Here is a 20,609-nt window from a genome sequence, read left to right as displayed (position 1 = left end):
TCTTCATCTCTACTGTTGCTATCCTAGTCAGGCCACTATTATCTCTTGCCTGTTTTACTGCAAGTAAACTGTCCTTGTTTATATTCTTGGCTTCTGCAATTCATTTTTCATATGGCAGCCACAGCGATTTCTTAAAGATGTAAATAAGATCATATCACATTTTTCCTTACATATTTCAGGACTTTACGTTGCATTTACAAACAAACTCTCTGCCATGATTTACAAGGCCCATTGTTATTTGGCTGCTTCCAATGACAGTCACTATTATTGTCTACCTAATTGTCACTTCTTCTCCTTCTTATCAACAGAATTTTGATTTTTTGAGAAGTGTCAGTATCCCCAGGTGATAGAACAAGACTAATCCAAGCCAATTACATTGCTGGATTGGTGGGTAGGGGGTATTGTGAACCACTTCAGGTCAATAATACACAACAGACTTTTGTTAGTTTCTGAGAATATATATATATATATGTATATGTGTACATATATATGTATATATATATACATATACATATATATGTACACATATACATATATATATATGTATGTATATCTATCTATCTATCTATCTATCTATATAGGTTTTTGTTTCTTGTTGAAAGGAGATGATGAAGTTAGCACACTGGCCCTTCCCCATTCTTTCTGCCATGATTGTAGACATAATGTCTGGAACCATCATAGCCATCTTGTGACCATGAGGAAAAGACCTAGAGAATCACAGAGGTGTTGATGTACTTATTGGTCCCTTAACCAGTCTCTTACTGCTATTGCTCGAACCCTAAGCTCTTTCCTACCTCCTGGCCAGGCCTATGCACTTGTTCTCCCTATGCCTGAAACTCTTTTCTCCCATATCTTTACATGGTTTGCTTATCTCCATCCTGGTCTCAGCTTGCCACCTCACTACCACCCAATCTCAAGTAGCACAATTCCTGCAACTCCTGCCCAAGCACTCTACCGTGGTATATATATTTTGAAATAGCACTTAGGATGTGAAAGTATCTTGTTGATTAATTGACTACTTTTAAATAACCTGTCTCTCAGTTATAATGTAGGTGTCATGAGAGTTGGGATGTTTTCTGGCTTGTTGAATGCTGTTACCACCAGCACTTAGACTAGGACTTGGCATACAGTAGGTACTAATGCATGTTTGTTGGATAAATGCTTCAAAATACTGGTTGTATTTGGCCATTCTCTTAGCCTCTTTGAGTTTCATATTTTTTCTTTTGAAAAAATTTTTAATGTTTATTTATTTTTGAGAGAGACAGAGACAGAATGTGAGTGGGTTAGGGGCGGAGAGAGAGGGAGACACAGAATCTGAAGCAGGCTCCAGGCTCTGAGCTGTCAGCACAGAGCCTGACGCAGGGCTCGAACTCACAAACTGTGAGATCATGACGTGAGCAAAGTTGGACACTCAACCGACTGAGCCACCCAGGCGCCCCATATTTTTTCTTTTGAAATAGAGATTACAAGTGGTACCATTTATTAACTTTTTTTAAATGTTTATTTATTTTTGAGAGACAAAGCACAAGTGGGGGAGGAAGAGAGAGAGGGAGACAAGGAATCCAAAGCAGGCTCCAGGCTCTGAGCTGTCAGTGCAGAGCCCGATGCAGGGCTCTGACCCACAAGCCATGAGATAATGACCTGAGCTGCAATTGGTCAGCTTAGCCTACAGAACCACCCAGGCGCCCCTAAATGGTACCATTTTGATGCACTACGCAGTGCTGTGAAAGTCAAATGACATAATGTGTGTACAGGTACTGGGGAATAGAAAGCACCAGACAGTGCACACTGTGAGATTGAGATTGTTGAGTGATACCTGGCCAGTCTCATTTCTGAATGTCTCTGCCATATGCATCGCAAATTTCTCTCTTTTATTAGACTCTTGTATATGCAGAAAAGAGTTATGCGCTTAGGAATCTGGGAAAGTAAAATCAAATGATTTGATTGCAGTGTTTATTGCCGAGACACCTGGGAGCACTCTGGTTGCTATGTTTGAATGTGGCATTACTTGGTCTGGGGACTATGGAGTGAATGAATTTGAATTTAGTGTACCAAGGGTAAAGTCAACATACAGGCAGTTGCTAGCAGAGTAAAATGATAAAGGTGTGATTATCTGAGGAAGGTAATTGGGGATTTAAAAATCAGACTAATCATGAGAATAAAGTCAGCAATTGGGCTTTATCAAAAGAAGGGAAAAAGCAGAAGGAGGCATTAGGGAAAGATGTCATTGAGTTGGTAGAAACAAGCATATGAAGGTATTTTTGGCTGATGTTTACAGAGTTCATGATAGGGGAAAATTAAGAAAATGAGGGAGATTATTTGTTGATAATTTAAAAACGTTAAGTAGACCGGGCAACATCACTCTCTCCATTGTTTGCAACAAAATATAAAAGCTTAATAAAGAGGACAAAATTTAATTATTAGCCAGAGAGAAACTGATGGAAATTCTAAGATGGAAGAAGTAAATATAAAACAGAGTTCTTTGATACCAGTCCTAACTTATTGGAGAAATGACATGTTGCAGGGGAAGGAATCAGAACTGCATTTGAGTAATTATTAGTTCATTGGTGAAATAACATTGATTAGTTATTTTCTATGTCTAGACATTGCTCAGTGCCGAGAGTACACCATGGTCACTACCAGAGGGAATAACTCCAGAGCCTATAGACAAGTTGGCACACAGTTTTAGTAGAGGGTGCTAATGATGTCATCAGGGAGGACAGGGTGCTTTGAAAGCACATAGAACATGTGGGAAGTATGTACTGGAGGAAACGATGTCTCGGCTAAGACAGCAGATGTGCCAAGCTGGTTTGTGCCACAGGGCCTCTGTTCCACCCGTTTCTTCTGCCTGGAATGCTACCCCCTGACGTTGACTCCTTGATATTCAGTTAAAAGATCACTTCCTCAGAAAGGTCTTCCGTGACTAGCCAATTTAAAGAAGTCTCACAGATATTTCTACCAAATCACTCTTTATTTCATTCAGAGCATTTATCATTATATGGTGTTTTCTGGTATTTTTATCATTCATATCAGAATATGGGCTCCATGAGCGCCTGAGCCTTGTCGGCCTTGTTCATTATCGTATTGTCAGTGCTTAGAGCAGAGCCCGCCTCAGAAGTGGTAGCTTAACAAATATTTGTCGAATAAACAAATAAATAAGTGATAATGGCAGTTGGCAGACAGAATGGGCCAACCAAAGAGAGAGGAAGAAAGTGTTCTGGTAGAGGACCCAATGGTTGTTATGAGTTCTACTTGACTCCCAAGTCCCTACAGGGTTTGTTGAAGAAATTGGCTCATTGCTCAATGAGCTCATGGCTCAAAGGCCCTCCTTTGCCTGGGTAGGGGTTGACTCTCTTGTATTGGTGGAATTTCCTTTCAGTCTGATCCTATTCTACTGCATATTTCAGAAATTCTATTTAAACTCTGTTGGCACACTTCCCTGTATTCCAGCTCCATTACAGAGGTTTTCATTTTCAGATTTCCTTGGCCCCTTCAATGGGATTTAGGGAATGAAAGGTGCTTCTGTGGGTTCAAGTCACTAGCTTGAATTTGCAAGTCTGAAGGGAAATTTTACTCTTAGGTAAATTTGAACCCAGTTTATTTTCCCCCATAGACTTTCTGGTATGTGTTCAGAAAAGGAAACATGCTTCAAACTACCCTGAAAAATGCAGAATTAGGAGGAAGAAGTTGGTGTAAAAGCAGTTAAAATTCATCTCACACATGTTGCATCTAACACACCCAAATGTTTGGGATTAAGCCCATTAGCGCCGTCTTCTGTGACTGTGGGTAATCAAGTCCAAAATGTATGTTGCCACCATGGAGCTGGCTTGGTACAAAGCTCCCTTTTAGACCTCATGGTCCCTGAGTAGTTTATAGTTCAAAATACCAGGAACTGCAGTAAAATAAGGTAAGGGAGAAGCTGTCATGAAAGATCTCTTGGAGCAGCTGCATGCTGGTAGACTCACCAGGCTCTAGAATTGGATTTTCAGGTTCAGAAAAGTAATTCTGTTGCTCTTTTGTTGGGTGGCAGCCAAGCTTTCATGGTTCTAATTTATCCACCTGAATGTCCTGCTTTACATTGTTCTGCCCAGCCTATTGCCTTCTGGAGAGAAGGTTTACTTAAGAAACCACATGCTTAGGGGCACCTGGGTGGCTCAGTCACTTAAGTGTCTGACTTCGGCCCAGGTCACGATCTCACAGCTCATGAGTTCGAGCCATGCGTCAGGCTCTGTGCTGACAGCTCAGAGCCTGGAGCCTGCTTCAGATTCTGTGTCTCCCCCTCTCTCTGCCCTTCCCATGCTCATGCTCATGCTCTGTCTCTCAATAAATAAAAAAAGAAAAAAGAAACCACATGCTTAACAGACAGTGATTTTAGAATAAATCCATATGGAAGAATGAATAAAGGTCCAAGAAAAGCTAAGGTCTACTTTGAAAAGGGGAGACAAATTGGAAAGGGATTTGCCCCACTAGAAATTAAAGCATATTGGAATACCAGAATAATAAAAACAATAGGATTCTTGTACAAGAACAGAGAAGTAGACCTAATGGAACAGGGCAGAGAATTTTAAGATCCAGGTATATACAGAGTCTTGGTTTCTGATGAAGATGCCACTGCAAATAAATAGCAGAAGGAAGGTGTAAAGAGGTTTAATGTTCTTCCCTCCATTTTCTTCCTTCCTTTCTTCCTTCTGTCCATTTTCTATGTGAATTGCTTTACCTTGCTCTTTTTACTCTTCCTTCCGATGTGGTAAGAAAGGTGGGTCCCTGCTCTGGAGGGGCCTCACCCCACTTTTCTACCTTAGGAGGCCAATGGCAATGAAGCAAAGGAGGTGGTGTTCAGATGACTGGGACCTATTTCTGATCTAACCTGGAGTCACAGGAGACTAGGGAAGGATTTATGGGTAAAATTCTAATTAGAATAACTCAAATGTAACTGAGCCTCTTTGGGGGAGCCCAGGCCCTGCTCCATATCCATTTTTAGGCATTTCAATGAAAAAAATCCAAATTCAACACTCAAAACTTTAGGCAGTAAGGTGGGTTTACTGAAGGCTTTACAGAGAGTTGGGGAGAGGATTTACCTGGACTTAAAATTCCTCATTAGCATCTCTGCCTTGTTTCAACTCTCCTGATTCCCACTCCATATCCAGAATCTTTCCATCCCTGTAAACTAGTTTGGCTCCACCTCTTGCACACTTTTCTCAGAAAATCCAAAGAAAGCTCCCTGCTTAGATGGCAGAAGGAAATATATCCCATAACTAGTAATTTATTTTCCCTTTGCCTAGAGTTTACTCTGTAGGTATACCATCCTTTCTTGCTTCGGGAAAATTGTAGGTGGCTATCCCAGATTTATAGGCTCCAGATCCTGGCTAGCACTTTCTGGGGTGGGGTGGGGGCACAGCTATAACTAATTTTGGTTATAAAGACTGATGTGGGTTCCTTCCTAGATTTTGCAGTATGGCTCTTATTTTGGGCTTTAATCTTACCCTGCACATTCCTCACAGACTATTTCTGGTGTTAATGATCTTCAGTAGTGGGTCTTCTGTCACTTTTGTGGAGAATGGGCTTATTGTTCGAAATCCACGTATGAGAAAAGACTAGAATAATGACTTTTTCTTGCTGCATGAATCTTTAAATATTCATTTCCTATTTATTTGATGGAGATGACAGGTACTCTCCCTTTTGTGTGGTTAAGATAGAAAACAAAGTTTCAGCAGAGGACAGAAAAAAACTTTATTTGGGAAGTACAGGAATGTGTAGGAGTGTGTTTTTGATTCCAAGTCTTATTACCTGGCAAGAACAATGCTTATATCTTTTATGTACACTAAGTGGGTATTCTTCTATATAGGAAGTCTCCACTCTAATCCTGTCTTTTCTTATCTGTCACCGACATGGGAGTCATAGTCAATACACCAGTGTTTGAAAATAATCTGAGAGTGGAGAACTGGGGGTGAACTGTGAGATCATGACCTGAGCTGAAGTCGGACACTCAACTGACTGAGCCACCCGGGAGCCCCTAGAAGTCTCATCCTAATTATGGCACCAAGCTTGAAGTCTAGGATCTTGTGATCTGCATGAGGTCCAGATGAGGCTACTTATGTGGGGAGCTTCTTGATCTAAGGACCTATGAACTGAAAAGACAAAGTTATATAGCTCCCTAGGGAGAGTGGCTAGTCCACAATACAGTCTATTCTATAAGGAATGGCTGGCATTTGCAGGTGAGTAACTTTTTCACTCTGCTTCTTTCTTGTAGAAAGCTGGAGGCTCAGAGGCTTTTCTTCATTTTTAAGTGTCTCAGTCTATTTTAGTCCAAGCTGGCATTACTTTTACAAAATCTAAAATACCTGTGGGTTTCTTGAAGAATCTGATTCAGATCTGCTCCATTCAGTAGAAGTCCCATCTACGATTCTGAGAGAGGTGTCTTTCTTCTACAGGATCCTTACCAGGCTGCAATGGGATAATAACTTTAATGAAAGTGCTTTCTATAGCTGAGAAGGCCTGCCAGTCACTGCCTGAAATCTTTCAGAGATATTAACAAATGGGCATGCAAGATCCCCTTAACTTGATCTTTGTCCTGAGGTTGTTTCTTACTTTGGGAATCTTTGAGGGATTAGAAAGGAAAATCTATTTTGTTGTCTGATCAGCAAGTTTTGACTTTTCTCTGTAGCCTCTGAATTCGGCTTGCAAATGGAATCGCTCTTACTTTAGCTCCTTTCTTTCTTCCCTCATCTTATCATAATCTGATAAAATAGGCCGATTGACATTTTTAACATTCTGCCAGGACATCATCTTGCTAAGGTCTACACTTTCATTATGCTTATTTTTTTATCTTCTAAGTTACCACGCATGATAGTTTTGCCAATTGTTTCTTTATTACATAATGTGGGGTGCCACTTTTCCAGCCTGCGATGACACGTTCTTCATTGCTCTGTCAGCCTTGGCTAACAGTTTTCTCACCATTTTTTAGAGTTGCCTAAACGTTTTTTTGTTTTTTTTTTTTTTTTGCTGCTTTTCCAGGCTCTACCTGCTACCTGGTTGAAAAGCAAGACTTTAGATTTTGTTATATTAACATTCTAATTCTGGAACCAATTTTTCTCCAGTTACATTTTGCTTTGTAACAAATCACCCCAAACTTAGTGGCTTAAGACAAGAAACACTGATTGTTTCTTGTAATCTGTGGGTAAATTGGGTGGTTCTGATTTGGGCTGGCTAGGCCAGGCTGGGAGGATTAGGATGATGGCCTTGCTTATTTGTCTGGCAGTTGCCAAGATGTGTATGGGGCAATGGAGCTGAGTTGGCTAAGTGTCCTTCATCATCCACAGACTGGCCTAACCTTCTTATACTGTGGTGGTTGCAGTTTCCTAAAAGTAGCAAAGAAAGGAAGCTCTTTTTGAGTCTGCTTGAATCAAGTTTGCTATTATTATCCTGTTGGCCAAAGCAAGTCATATGGCCAAGCCAAGTCAGTATGGAATGGGAATACCTAAGGGAGTAGATAGGGATGGGAACTATTGCAGCCATTTTTGCAAGCCATGTACTGTATTTGGTATGGCCAGTATCCCATTAGGATTTTAATTTTTATTCATGTTTGTTCTGTTCCACAGTCAGAGGCTCCCCAGAAGCAGCATATGATATTTGTATTTATATTTTCCTCTACTGCCCAAATCAATGTATACATACAGTATTCATGACAATAGAAGGAAATTTCTTATCTGCATAGGTGATGAAATGAACATTATGAGATTAAATAAATAATTCTTTCCTCATTTTTCATAAAGATCTTTCTTGTGAGGATTTTCACATATTTAAAAAATTATTTCTTTTCAAAATCCAAGTGTTGTTAACGTGAAGTGTTATTAGTTTCAGGTATACAATATAGTGATCCAAGAATTATAAACATTACTCAGTGCTCATTGCGATAAGTGTGCTCTTAATTCCCTTCATTTTTTTTCACCCATCCCTCTCCCACCGCCCAGCTGGTTCTCTATATTTAAGGGTCTGTTTTTTTTTTTTTTTTTGTCTCTTTTCTCTTTGTTTGTTTGTTTTTTTTTCTTAAACTCCACATGAGGGAAATCATATGGTATTTGTTTTTCTCTGACTGATTTATTTCAGTTAGCATAATACACCCTAGCTCCATTCATATTGTTATAAATGGCAAGATTTCATTCTCTTTTATGGTTGAACAACATTCCAGTGTGTGTGTGTGTGTGTGTGTGTGTGTGTGTGTGTGTGTGTGTATGTGTGTGTGGTGTTTTACATATATCAGATCCTTTCCCATATCTTGGCTATTGTAAATAATATAGCAATAAAAACATAGGGGAGCACATATCTTTTTGAATTAGTGTTTTTTTTTTCTTTGGGTAAATACCCAGTAGTGGAATTACTGGATCTTATGGTAATTCTATTTTTAATTTTTTGAGGAACCTCCATACCATTTTCCACAGTGGCTGCACTAGCTTGCATTCCCACCAAAGATGCATGAAAGTTCCTTTCTCTCCACATCCTCACCAAAAATTGTTTTTGTGTTTTTGATTTTGGTCATTGTGACAGGTAATTTACTGCTTTGTGGTATTAACAATTGTAGCTATGACTATTTAAAAAACCAAAAGTATTTTTTTTTTTTGAGAGAGAGAGAAAGAGAGAGTGTGAATGCGGCAAAGGGGTAGACATAGAGGGAGAGAATATTTTTTTAAAAGTTTATTCATTTATTTTGAGAGAGAGAGACAGTGAGTGAGCATAAGCGAGGGAGGGACAGAGAGAGAGAGAATCCCAAGCAGGATCCTCTCTCAGTGCAGGGCCTGACATGGGGCTTAATATCACGAAACTGTTGAGATCATGACCTGAGCCAAAATCAAGAATCAGATGCTTAATGGCCTGAGCCACCCAGGTGCTCTGGAGTCTTCCAACTTTTATATTGACAGTGCTCCATTAAGAATCTGCAAAGGAGAAACTAATAGTGGTGATATCTAAACTGAAAAAAAAGCAACAGCTCAAGGTGGTTGAAGAGAAATGGAAAGCAATAAGAAAGCAGATATGCAAAAAATACATTCTGGTGAGGAGAAGTAAATCAAAAGAGTTATTTAAAAAAATCAGCCTTGGTCTATGTGATGGGTATTTTTATGTGTCAATTTGATTGGCAACAAGGTGCTCACACAGGCCAAGCATTATTTTGGGTGTGTCTGTGAGAGTGTTTCTGGATGAGATTAACATTTCAATCAGTAAACGGAGTGAAGCCCACCTCCTTATGTGGGTGGACCTCATCTAATCAATCGAAGGCCTGAAAAGAACAAAAAGCCTGACCCCCCTCCCCCTCCCCCCAGGAGTAAGAGGCAACTCCTTCTGCCTGTTTGAGCTGGGGCATTAGTTCTTTCCTGCCTTTGGTCTTTCTCTGAAACATTGGCTGTTTCCGTGTCTCAAGTCTGCCAGCATTCAGACTGGAATACATCACTGGGTCTCTTGGGTCTCCAGCTTGCTGACTGTTGATTTTGGGGCTTGTTAGCCTCCATAACTAAGTGCGTCAATCCTTACAATAAATTTCTTCAGCACACACACACTCACACACACACATACACACACACATACACACACATGTACACACACACACACACATACTTCCTTTTGGTTCCCTTTCTCTGGAGAACCCTATTAGGGGCTAGAAGGTTAACTGCAAAGAAAATACAAAATAGATTTAGAAAGAGATGTATGTATGATGAAGATGGATTTTATTTATTTATTTGGGAGAGAGAGAGAGAGAGAGAGAGAGAAAAAAGGGAGAGAGAGTGAATCTTAAGCAGGCTCCACACAGAGCATGGAGCCCCGCGTGGGGCTTGGTTCCATGACTCTGGCATCATGACCTGAGCTGAAATCAAGAGTCAGATGCTCAACTGACTGAGCCACCCAGGCGCCCCATGAAGATGTATTTTAGAGGAGAAATTGGCACATGCCAGACAGAAAGGGTCTACACCACCTCTTCCGAGGCTCTTCCACTCCAGAACTGTTGAAAGGAAGACAAGAATAAAAGTGTAATAGCCACCATTAGGTTCGCAGTTTTCTGTGAAAGAAATCATACATGTCGCTGCAGTAGAAGAACACACAACAGGTTGATTGGAAGATGTAGCAGCACCCAAACCAATGGGCGGAAGGCCGGCAGTAGTAGTCATAGGCACCTGCAGAATCCAGCAGGGTGGGTGGCAGGGAGGTGGCTGCAGGGCAGAGAATACGTTATATTTAGCATCAGCTTCTGCATACATGGGAGTTGGCAGAATGGCAAAATCCCCTAAATATTTCAAACAAAATATTAACTGCTCTGGAAGCCAGGCTAACTCTTGGGCTTGAGGAAATTAGTAGATGAAGTGAGAGCAGAATTAGGAGTTCTCTTTTGAAGGTGCTTTAGGGGTGGATATTAGCTGAAAAATAGTACCTTAAATGTTTCAGTGTCACTAATGTTCAAATTAGACAGTGCCTTGAAAAATAGGAAATAATTACAAAGCCCATTAGAGTTTTACAGTGGTTGTGGGAAAAATAGTAGAAATAACCTTTCCACATTTAATGAGGGAGTCCATTTAAAGGCAAGTTTTGATGCAGTGAGTATGCATTTATGACAGAGGGATATTTTGTTTAATTATCCTGTTCACAGAGAGTATTTGTGCCTCGTATATAAGATGAATACAGGTGGGCTGTACGGATTACTTCCTTTTATAAGATGTTCAAATAAAGAAAGTTGAAGGACGATGATAATGAGAATTTGAAAACAATTTATAAAGCAGAATGGAGTTTGGGATTCTTATAATTAAAAATTACATAAGGCATTTGTTAATATTTTTTTAGAAGACTTGGAAATTAGGGGAAAAATCACTGACTGTTCCAAAGCCTCAACCACAATCGCTATTATGATTTTGGCGTGTTTTCTTTCTTGAGCTAAAATGTATTTTAAACATAGTTTTAGTTGCAGTCGATGCACATTTTTCAACTGGCTTTTGTCATTCAACATTCTGTTACATGCAACAAAAACTGTAAATTTAAGAATGTTTATACAATGGAATACTACTTGGCAATGAGAAAGAATGAAATCATGCCATCTACAGCAACATGGATGGAACTGGAAGGTATTATGCTGAGTGAAATAAGTCAGTCAGAGAAGGACAGATATCATATGTTTTCACTTATATGTGGACCTTGATAAACTTAACAAAAGACCATGGGGGAAGGAAGGGGGAAAAAATAGTTACAGAGAGGGAGGGAGGCAAACCACAAGAGACTCTTAAATACAGAGAACAAACTGAGGAGGGGTGGGGGGTGGAGGAGAGGGGAAAATGGGTGATGAGCATTGAGGAGGGCACTTATTGGGATGAGCACTGGGTGTTGTATGTAAGCCAATTTGACAATAAATTATATTAAAAAATAAATAGAGGTATTTGGGTTAAAAAATGTTTAACGTCCTTCTCTCTCTCTCTCTCTCTCTCTCTCTCTCTCTCTCTCTTTTTGCTTTAATGGGTACCTGACTTTTGTGCCTACCTTTCCCAGGTACACAGAAGTCTAGGGTTGCTTTAGAACAAGTGTCAAGCGCCAAGTCAAAGGCCAGATGCTGGCTGGCGGCTTACTCCATGTCTATTTTACTGGCCTTCTTTGCTAACAGAATCCTGGTTTTATCCAGGTGTTTTCATCCCCTTCATGATTCAGGAGATAGCTACCCAATCCGTGGCTTACAAGTCAATCTTTGGTCTGGCTGATAAGGTATGAAGTTGGGGAAATTTGCCTTGCTCTTAGGAAGACACCAGAAGAGATGTTCTTTTACGCTATGTCCAGGGTTGTGCCGGTGGATGGGAGAACCAAGTTATGAAAGGAACCTAGGATAATATTGATGAGACTCTAAATCAACTAGCTCTGCAACCTCTAAGCTTCTTTACTGTTTACGTACATTTGACTTGGGTTTTCTATATTCAAGGATAAAGGATGCTAATTGAAAGACCAAGGTCATATTTTGTTTTAACATTCAAAATGGGATCATGCAATTAGGTCAAGAATGTTACAAGTCAGATTTGAGAGATTTACTAATTCTCTAGTTCCTCTCACTCTCTCTGGCCTCCCTCCGCCCCCCCCCCTCCACCCCCCAACAGCATACTGGAAAGATTTAACTTGCAGTGTTCCCCAGTTGGGTACTGGAGATATGCCTGGCAATCCCTAAGATTTAACTGGGATTTAGAGAAAGAAGGTATGTCTTAGGGACAGTAAAGGAAAATCTCAATCTTTCTGGCCTCAGGGCTGAGGAGGGGAGAAAAGGCTAAAGAGAGAGCAGGAGGGAAGGAGGGAGGGAGGAAGAGAGAGAGAGAGAGAGAGAGAGAACTAAACATTCAGATGTGAGTTTCTTGAACTTCTTTATCTAGTCTAAACTCAGAGTGGCGGAGGTACATTCTTCAGGATAATTCTGAACAGAAAGAAGGGGATTATTGCCTCATTTCTCCTTGACCACAGCCAGAGAGAAAAGTAGTTCAAGATGTTCAAGCAAACGGCAGGGACCTGAGATTAGTTTTTCGGGGTGAGTTTTTTCTGTGCAACAACAGATGCTAAAACAAGAGCCAGTGGGTTTGCTACAGGACTATTTAAGGCAGAGACAGGGATGGATGTGAGACCAGTGGTCTGGGTGGGGATCTGGCTGAGGCTCAGAATTCTTCAGGAGGCCAAGTCATCCAGGGAATCCTAACACACCTGAACAAGAGACCAGACTATATGTTATCACAGCTGTGGATCTCATCTGTGAATGCAAGTGGAGCACTCTGTAGATCAGAGGATGCTAGCCAGAAAATAGTTAAGGTTCACCCAAAGCTAGGGGCCCCGTTTTCTCCCTCAATATCACCATATACCTTTGTACATTCTCTTATAAAAGGTAACAGTCTTGCTGAGAGAATAAGCAATTTTATCCAAGAAAACCTGAATAACACTTGAAGAGATTATCATTACTATTATTACATTGGAGAAAATCTCAAATTGGGCAGAACTGAAAAAGGTTATTCCCTGCCCCTCCCCATTTAGCCAATGAAGGGGTTCAGGATGACCCAATTAATTACACACAAAATAAGGATGTTGCATAATCTTTATATTTCAAAACTAAAGTGTGAGTTAAATTATATATATTTTTTGTGTTCCAACATAGTCTTTATAATTACAGCTTATAACAGTTGACAGTTTTTCATTGATTTACAGTTTGTGATTTAGTTTAATGACTCCCAAGCATTGTACATTTAGGTTAATATAAATAATGCTATGACAGACATCTTTGAGCATACAGAATTCTCTGCATTTTGGATTATTTCTTGAATGACATTTCTGCACTGGGTTTTCTAATTCCAACAAAATGATAATTTTATTTTAATGACAAATTATTCTCCAAAAAAACAATTCTTTTTTTAAATTAATTTTTACAAATGTTTATTCATTTTTGAGAGAGAGAGAGAGAGAGGCAGAGCATGAGTGGGGAACAGGTAGAGAGAGAGGGAGACAAAGAATCCAAAACAGGCTCCAGACTCTGAGCTGTCAGCACAGAGACCGATATGGGTCCGAACCCACAAACGGTGAGATTGTGACCTGAGCTGAAGTTAGATGCCTCACTGACTGAGCCACCCAGGTGCCCCTCTAAAAAATCATTTCTGACTTATATGGCCACTAGTACCAGAATATCAGTTACAATTTCACTCTGGCATTTAATATGGTTTTTTTTCTACTACAGTAAGTGAAAAACATTTGTATTGTTTTCCATTTGCATTTCTTTGGTTATTAGGTCAATGGAGTATTTTTAAAAATTCATTTTAATCCAAAATGATTATTTAGTGTTTGTAATTTATTTCCTCATATACTATCACGACAATGAAAATATTTGTTTACTACGAAGCAAGCAGTTTAGTAGATTCAATACTCAGTACTCTGTGCCCGTAGGAGGACATTAAGAAGAATGGCAAATGGGTGGAGCTCTTCAGAAGCTCATGGTGCAGCTGTTTTAGTTGGGAATGCTCCCTTGGTGCAAAGCCCCGTCCACAAGCCTTAGAAAATTTCCACCTTGCGCTGTACTTGGAGCCTGGCACCATATTGTCCTTTACAAGTTTCTGGCTACAACCTGTAAGAAGGAAGTTTTGTAAAACAAACAAGCAGTATAGCCTCCCACTCTTGAAAATCATCCAACAGCCAATATTGTAAAGTTTCGTGGCTTTGATCTCTTTTCCTTTGCTTGTTCGCCCTCAGTGAATGGGTCCCAGCAGGCATGCATTGGTTATTTGACCCGCCCCGCGGGTGTGCAGATTCCTGTTCTCATCACACCGCGCTGCACTGTGTGTGAGCCTGCTCTGACATCTTCCAGAGTCTCACCGCCCTGCTTTGGAAGTCAGCATCTGAGGAGACTACAGAGGGTCAGAAGGATGACTGAGACCTCTCCCTAACCCCACCATCCTTCTCAACTTTCCACAAATAGTGTAATGTGACCTGTCCCCACTTATCTCAGTGATCCTTAGTTCACTCTCATTGGACATTTTGGAGAAAAGTAAAATTGCTGTCAGTGCTTGCCATCTGAAGAGCCTGCCTCCAGCTGCTCCTGGAGTAGACCTGCCTTAGGAAGGGGCATCTATTTCCCTAGGTAGTCGGTCCTGAAGGCTGAGATCAGAGGTCGAAGTTTTTTGTCTAGTCAAGCTGAGCTACACATATGAATATGAACGTTTATCTAATTTTTTTTATTTAGGTGTAACTGACAATAACATTATATTAGTTTTAGGTGTACAATATAGTGATTTGACATTTGTATGTATTGTGAAATGATCACCACAATAAATCTAGTTATGCATAGTTATAAACTATGTATAAATCTAGTCATACATAGTTATAAACTTTTTTTTCTCGTGATGAGAAATTTTAAGATCTACTCCCTTTGCAGCTTTCAAATATGCAACACAGTATTATTAACTATGGTCTCCATGGTGTGTATTACATCCCCGTGACTTATTTATTTTATGACTGGAAGTTTGTACCTTTTGACCTCCTTCACCCCTTCACACATATTTCTCCCTACCTCCATGCCTCACCTCTGGGCAACCACTAATATGTTCTCTGTATCTATAAGCTTGTTTGTTTGCTTGTTTAGGATCCACATATGAGTGAGAGCATATGGCATTTATCTTTTTCTGTCGAGCAATATTAAGGAAGAATTCAACCACAGAAGGAAAAAGAGCTTTTATCCCACCAAACAAAGCAATTTTAATTAGTCTATATTCCAGATTTTTTTTTTTTTTTGGCCATTGCTTACCAAGTTGAATTGTAATGTACACACAGCTTTGTAGTTTGCATGTTTGCTTACATGTCTATAGAAACAGGCTTCCAGGTTGTTATACAGTGTTATGTAGATGTGGTTTACTTCACAAGATGAGACATGGTGACTCCATGTGCCTTGCCAATGATTGGCCTGGAGGTGCTCAGGTGACGTAGCTGTGGCAAATGTGATGTGTGAGGATCTTCTGGGTGTGCTTCCAGGGAAGGTAAAGTGCAGAGAAAGAACCATTCCTTCTGCTGGACACTGTTGTGTTTGTAAGTGTTGTTACCATGAGCCTAACTACAAAACTGGTAAACACACCGAGGATGGCAGGTATTTATTAAGTGCTGCTATGTGCAAGATTTGTTGCTATGAGTTAAATGAGCACCGCATAGTCCTTGCTTTCCAGAATGCTATGATTGACTGGGGAAGACAAAGAGTCCCGAATAATTATAATACAAAGTCAATGTGATGCTTCCTCTAACACTATAATTATTGACCTGTGCATGTAAATAAAATCTCCAATGATTTACCAGTTAGCAGTTCTAGGTTTGAGCCACCTCTCCATGACCTGATCTGGTGACCAGAGATCAGCAGCAGGGTTTTGGTTGGAACTCATCATCAAACATCCTCCATGGGAAATCTTCCAAAAGTCAGTCATCAACTTCCTTCCGTCAGCTTTCCACCCAAGAAAGACACTTTAGTGTAGGGCAGTATGCAATGAGGAGGTTGGACTATGTGGGCTCTAAATCTCTTCTAATTATTAACCAGGTTACATTTTATACGTCTCCCAGACCAAGTAATAATAACCTGGCATGTGAACAATTGAATGAATGGCTCTCTACAAGCGTTTGTTTTTAGTTTTTTTTTTGAGAGTGTCAAAAATTATATGAATGTAAAAAAATACAATGAGAGGAAAAGCATAAAGCGCATGGATGTTTGGTAATCAGGAGAAAGGTGGAAACGAATAGCAGCAAGTTAGATATACTTTGCAAATTGATAAAACAAAACTCAGCCAATTCTATTTTGGATTGTAAAAATAAAATAGAAAAATTACAGGACAGAAAAATTATGTATCCGAGAATAGATATGAATTGGAGGGTGACCTGACTGAAAACTTTAGGACTCCGAAAGGCACAGAGCTAATTGATCTTCTTCATGTTGTGTCGTGTTTCCTCCTATCGGTTTAGCAGGTCACTGGCACTGATTGGATGGTGAGTCAGAACAAATAAAAGGCAACTTCTTTTTACTTGGTGCTCTCAGCACATAGATTTATTGCCCCTTGTATTTCAGCAACAAATATAGAACTAAGACTGAAAATGACAAGTTTACAAGCAAAGCAGGATCTGTGGTTGAACACATACTCCAGAATAATGAAATTTCTTCCTTGGAAACCAACTGTTACCCTGGAGGTTAAGATAGAGAATGTTCCCTGTGCACCATGTTCAATTGGCTAGATCCACATGTTAGATGTATAAACACAACTCATATTGACTTTGACATACCATAGCTTCAGATCTCTTGATGTATTAGTTGCTGTAGGTACTGCTACAGATTGCCTGACCTTGCTTTGAAAACATTGCTTTCCTCCAATTACTTATTGGTAATTTGTTAGGAAAAAAACCCTGAACTAATCAAATACTCACTATAAAAGTAGACGCAGAAGGAAGATAATTTAAACACGTTAGAAGACAGTCTTCCATCTGTGGAACTTTTCAAGTCAGATACTGCTTGGCACTAAAGTGTATTTCTTGGGTGGAAGGTTTGGAAGTTGATGACTAACTTTTGGAAGATTTCCCTTGGAGGATGTTTCATGATGAGCCCCAACCAAAACCCTGCAGCTGGTTTCTGGCAAACTGGAGGTTCTTTCCCTCTGCAGAGCATTAGAATTAGAATGTCTAAGCCCTTTTAGCTCAAATGTTATCAACCAATTATATTTGAGCTTCTGCTATGATTGGGTTAAGGGCAAGTTTGAACATTCATCTGGATTGAAAACATTAAGACAGATGGAATTTAAGTCATTGGATGTAATTAGAGATGAACAAAATGACAACATTTGAAGTACCCAGGCAGAAAGTATCTCGATATATTGCAACTGCCGTACATTTTCAAACTGCCTTGAAAAGGTAATTCTTTTTTCATTTAAAGAAAGAAATTGCAAAACAATGTGAAATAAAACAAAAAGAAGTTAAAATAATGGCTAATCAGAAAAATAATTGTTCAAGGGCTCCCCCCCTAAATAGCTTTCTAAATTGTGGCTACTTTTTCTGACGCAGTATTTTGTTTTGTCTTTGTGTTCATGAAAAACCAAGACAATGCATGGGGCACCTTGGTGGCTCAGTTGGTTAAGCATCCGATTTTGGCTCAGGTTATGGTCTTGTGGTTTGTGGGGTCAAGCCCCACATTGGGTTCCTCACTAACAGTGTGGAATATGCCTGGGATTCTCTCTCTGCCCCTTCCCCAACTTGTGCGAGGGCTCTCTCTCTCTCAAAATAAATAAACTTAAAAAAAACTCAAAACAATGCAAAACAGAATGCAGTTTTTCTAATTATAAAAATAATTCATGCCTGTATAAAATTTGTGTTACACAAATATATAACAGAAGAATGAAAAAGCTTCACAGTTGTACCCTCAGAGATAATCACTATTATTATTCTGCTGTGTATTCCTTCATGACTTATTATTACATATTCCTTTAACATATTGTTTTTCGACATATATGTTTATTTAGTTTGTTTTATCTTTTTTTCAACCCTCAACTTGTTTACATTTAACTATTCTTTTTGAGGGTTGAAACTATTTCATGGTAGGTGGTCTGCATATTTTTGTAACACATGAAAGTGTGTGTGTGTGTGTGTGTGTGTGTGCGCGCGCGTGCTTTAGGATAAAACAGGTGGGAGAATTCATGGAAATAATGAAGGTAAATTCATACTTCTTGAAAGAATAGTGTACAAGCAATATCCATTTTCTTACTGCCCTTTGTGTTCTAGTCTTATTTTTGCTGGAATTACCTGTCCAAGTCAACAATGACTGTTGGCAAAGCCAATGAGAATTTTTCTATCTTCTCACTTGCCCTCCACCTGAGTTGTTTGCTCCTTCCTTCCTGCAATATTCTTTTCTCTTGGTCTTGGTGATACCATCATCCTTTCCTGATTTTCTTCGTTCCTAACTAGCCTCTCTGTTCTCTCCAGCCTCTATTGGAATTCCTCAGGGTTAAATCCTGACTCTCCTCATGTCTATGCTCTCTCTCTCAGTGATATGATCCTTCCCCTGAATTTAAGTAGCATCTCTATGCTGATGATTCTAAGTTTTTGTCTATAGTTGGACATTTCTTCTGGGCTCAGGACTTCTATCTAACTGCCTTCTTGATATCTCCCATTGGATGTTTCGCATGTATCTTAAATTTAGCATCAAAGCTGATTTCTTGAGTTTCCTCTCCAAACTTGGCCCTGTTTAGTCTTTTCCATCCTGGCATTTGTTTCCCTATCCATCTAGTGACTAGAGCAGAAGCCTGGTAGTCAGCTTTGACTCCTCTTTCAAAAATGTCTTGGATCCATCTTATTTTCTCTTCCTGTGACAGCCATCATCATCTCTCCCCTGGACTATTACCATGACCCTCTATTTGTCCCTTTTCTTCTACTCTGACTCTTTTCTATTCTAACCAGAGTAGTCAGAGTTAAAGCATAAGTCATATCAATGTGCTTCTAACAATCCATCAGAATCTTCTCAGTGTTACAAAGAATATAGTCAAACTTCTTACCATGGCATACATGTGCTGGGATGCCTTGGCCTTGTTTTCATCCTCATCCTGTATCTCAGGATGAATTCTTTTTCCCTTTCTCACTCTGCCTGGTGTAAAGGAAACTCCCAAGCTCTTTCATTCAGAGGGCCTTTGCAATCGCTCATTCACTTACTCATTTACTCAGATCATCCATTTATTTAGTAAATATTTACTAAGACCCACCCATGAGTATCAACCACTGCTTTCGGTGTGGTCACCTAGGGTTATTATGCATGTGAGCTGGCATCTGGCATCTCTGTATACACCGAGATGAATTTGCCTATGAAGATTGCACACATGTCTTTGTAGCACTCCAAGTTAAAATACATTCATTTTAAGACAAGAAAAGATTGCTGCTGTATTCTTTCACACTTGAATTGTGGTGTTAGAGTTATAAATTTACATTGTCTGAAAAACTGCTTGAGCCCAAACTGTGATGTCAGGAGGTAACCTATTTGCATGTCAGCTTTCTGTGCTTCACATATACATGTATCATAATGGCTTGTGGTTTTGATTTTTTGCATTTTAAAGAAGTTTGCATTGGGGGGGGAGTGCATTTTCTATTCATCAGCAAGGGGACATCTTGATCCTGTGCTTCACAATCACCAACTTAAAGTCATTATCACACTGGAAGAGCAAATGAACCAGGGCCTAAAGAGCAGGTCAAAAATCATATGGAAAATGACCATATTTTGCAACATAGAACTTTGGCACAATATAAATACAATAATTATACATTCAGATCTCATCAGTTATGAGATATCATCTAATAATGTCCAACAATTGGCTCCCCAGCAGGTGCACTCCAAATGTAATAATGTTCTTGAAGCTTTCTTTACAGAATCACTTTTCAAATGTGTACAAATTACCTTGTGCCAGCCTGGAGAGTTCTTTTAGCATCTCAACTCAGGTTTCAGAGGAATATTCATTAATTAGGACTTTTTCAGACGGATTCCCTTGCTGACAAGGAAAACTTCTGACACATTGCTGAGATGATACTAAAGTTCAAACCTTGTGTGAATGTGTGTGTGTGTGTGTGTGTGTGTGTGTGTGAGAGAGAGAGAGAGAGAGAGAGAGAGAGATTCCTTTGAAGGCAAAATTTTCATTCCCAAATTTAGAATGTTTCCCAAGATTGAAAAAATCCCAAGATTGAAAAAAATCTTGAGGACAGGACAATATCATGGTGTTATTATTTTTCTCTCCTTCCCTGACCTACTTCACTCATTGTCTTCTTTGAGATCCACCTTGTGATAAGGAGAACTCAAGGGATGTGGATGGGGATCTCTTCTTGACAAAGGACCATGCTCTTGTAGGGCATGTTGAAAATGTGAAGATGGTGTTCATTTCCATGAAGCACTGTTACAGAACAATCACATACATAAGAAACAATCATAAAATTGATGTATGATTCCATGTGTATAGATACACATGGCTTATTTTGTATGTTATTTCCATTCTGTAATGTTATTTGTTACACTAATGAAATGCACTTCATTATAGTTTACCTATTCTGGATAAATAATATAATTTATTATTCATCCTTACTGT

This window comes from Panthera leo, chromosome B3 (genome assembly GCF_018350215.1).
Source record: "Panthera leo isolate Ple1 chromosome B3, P.leo_Ple1_pat1.1, whole genome shotgun sequence".
Lineage (NCBI taxonomy): Eukaryota > Metazoa > Chordata > Mammalia > Carnivora > Felidae > Panthera > Panthera leo.
The sequence above is the reverse complement of the archived record's forward strand: the minus strand, read 5'-3'. Positions refer to the sequence as shown.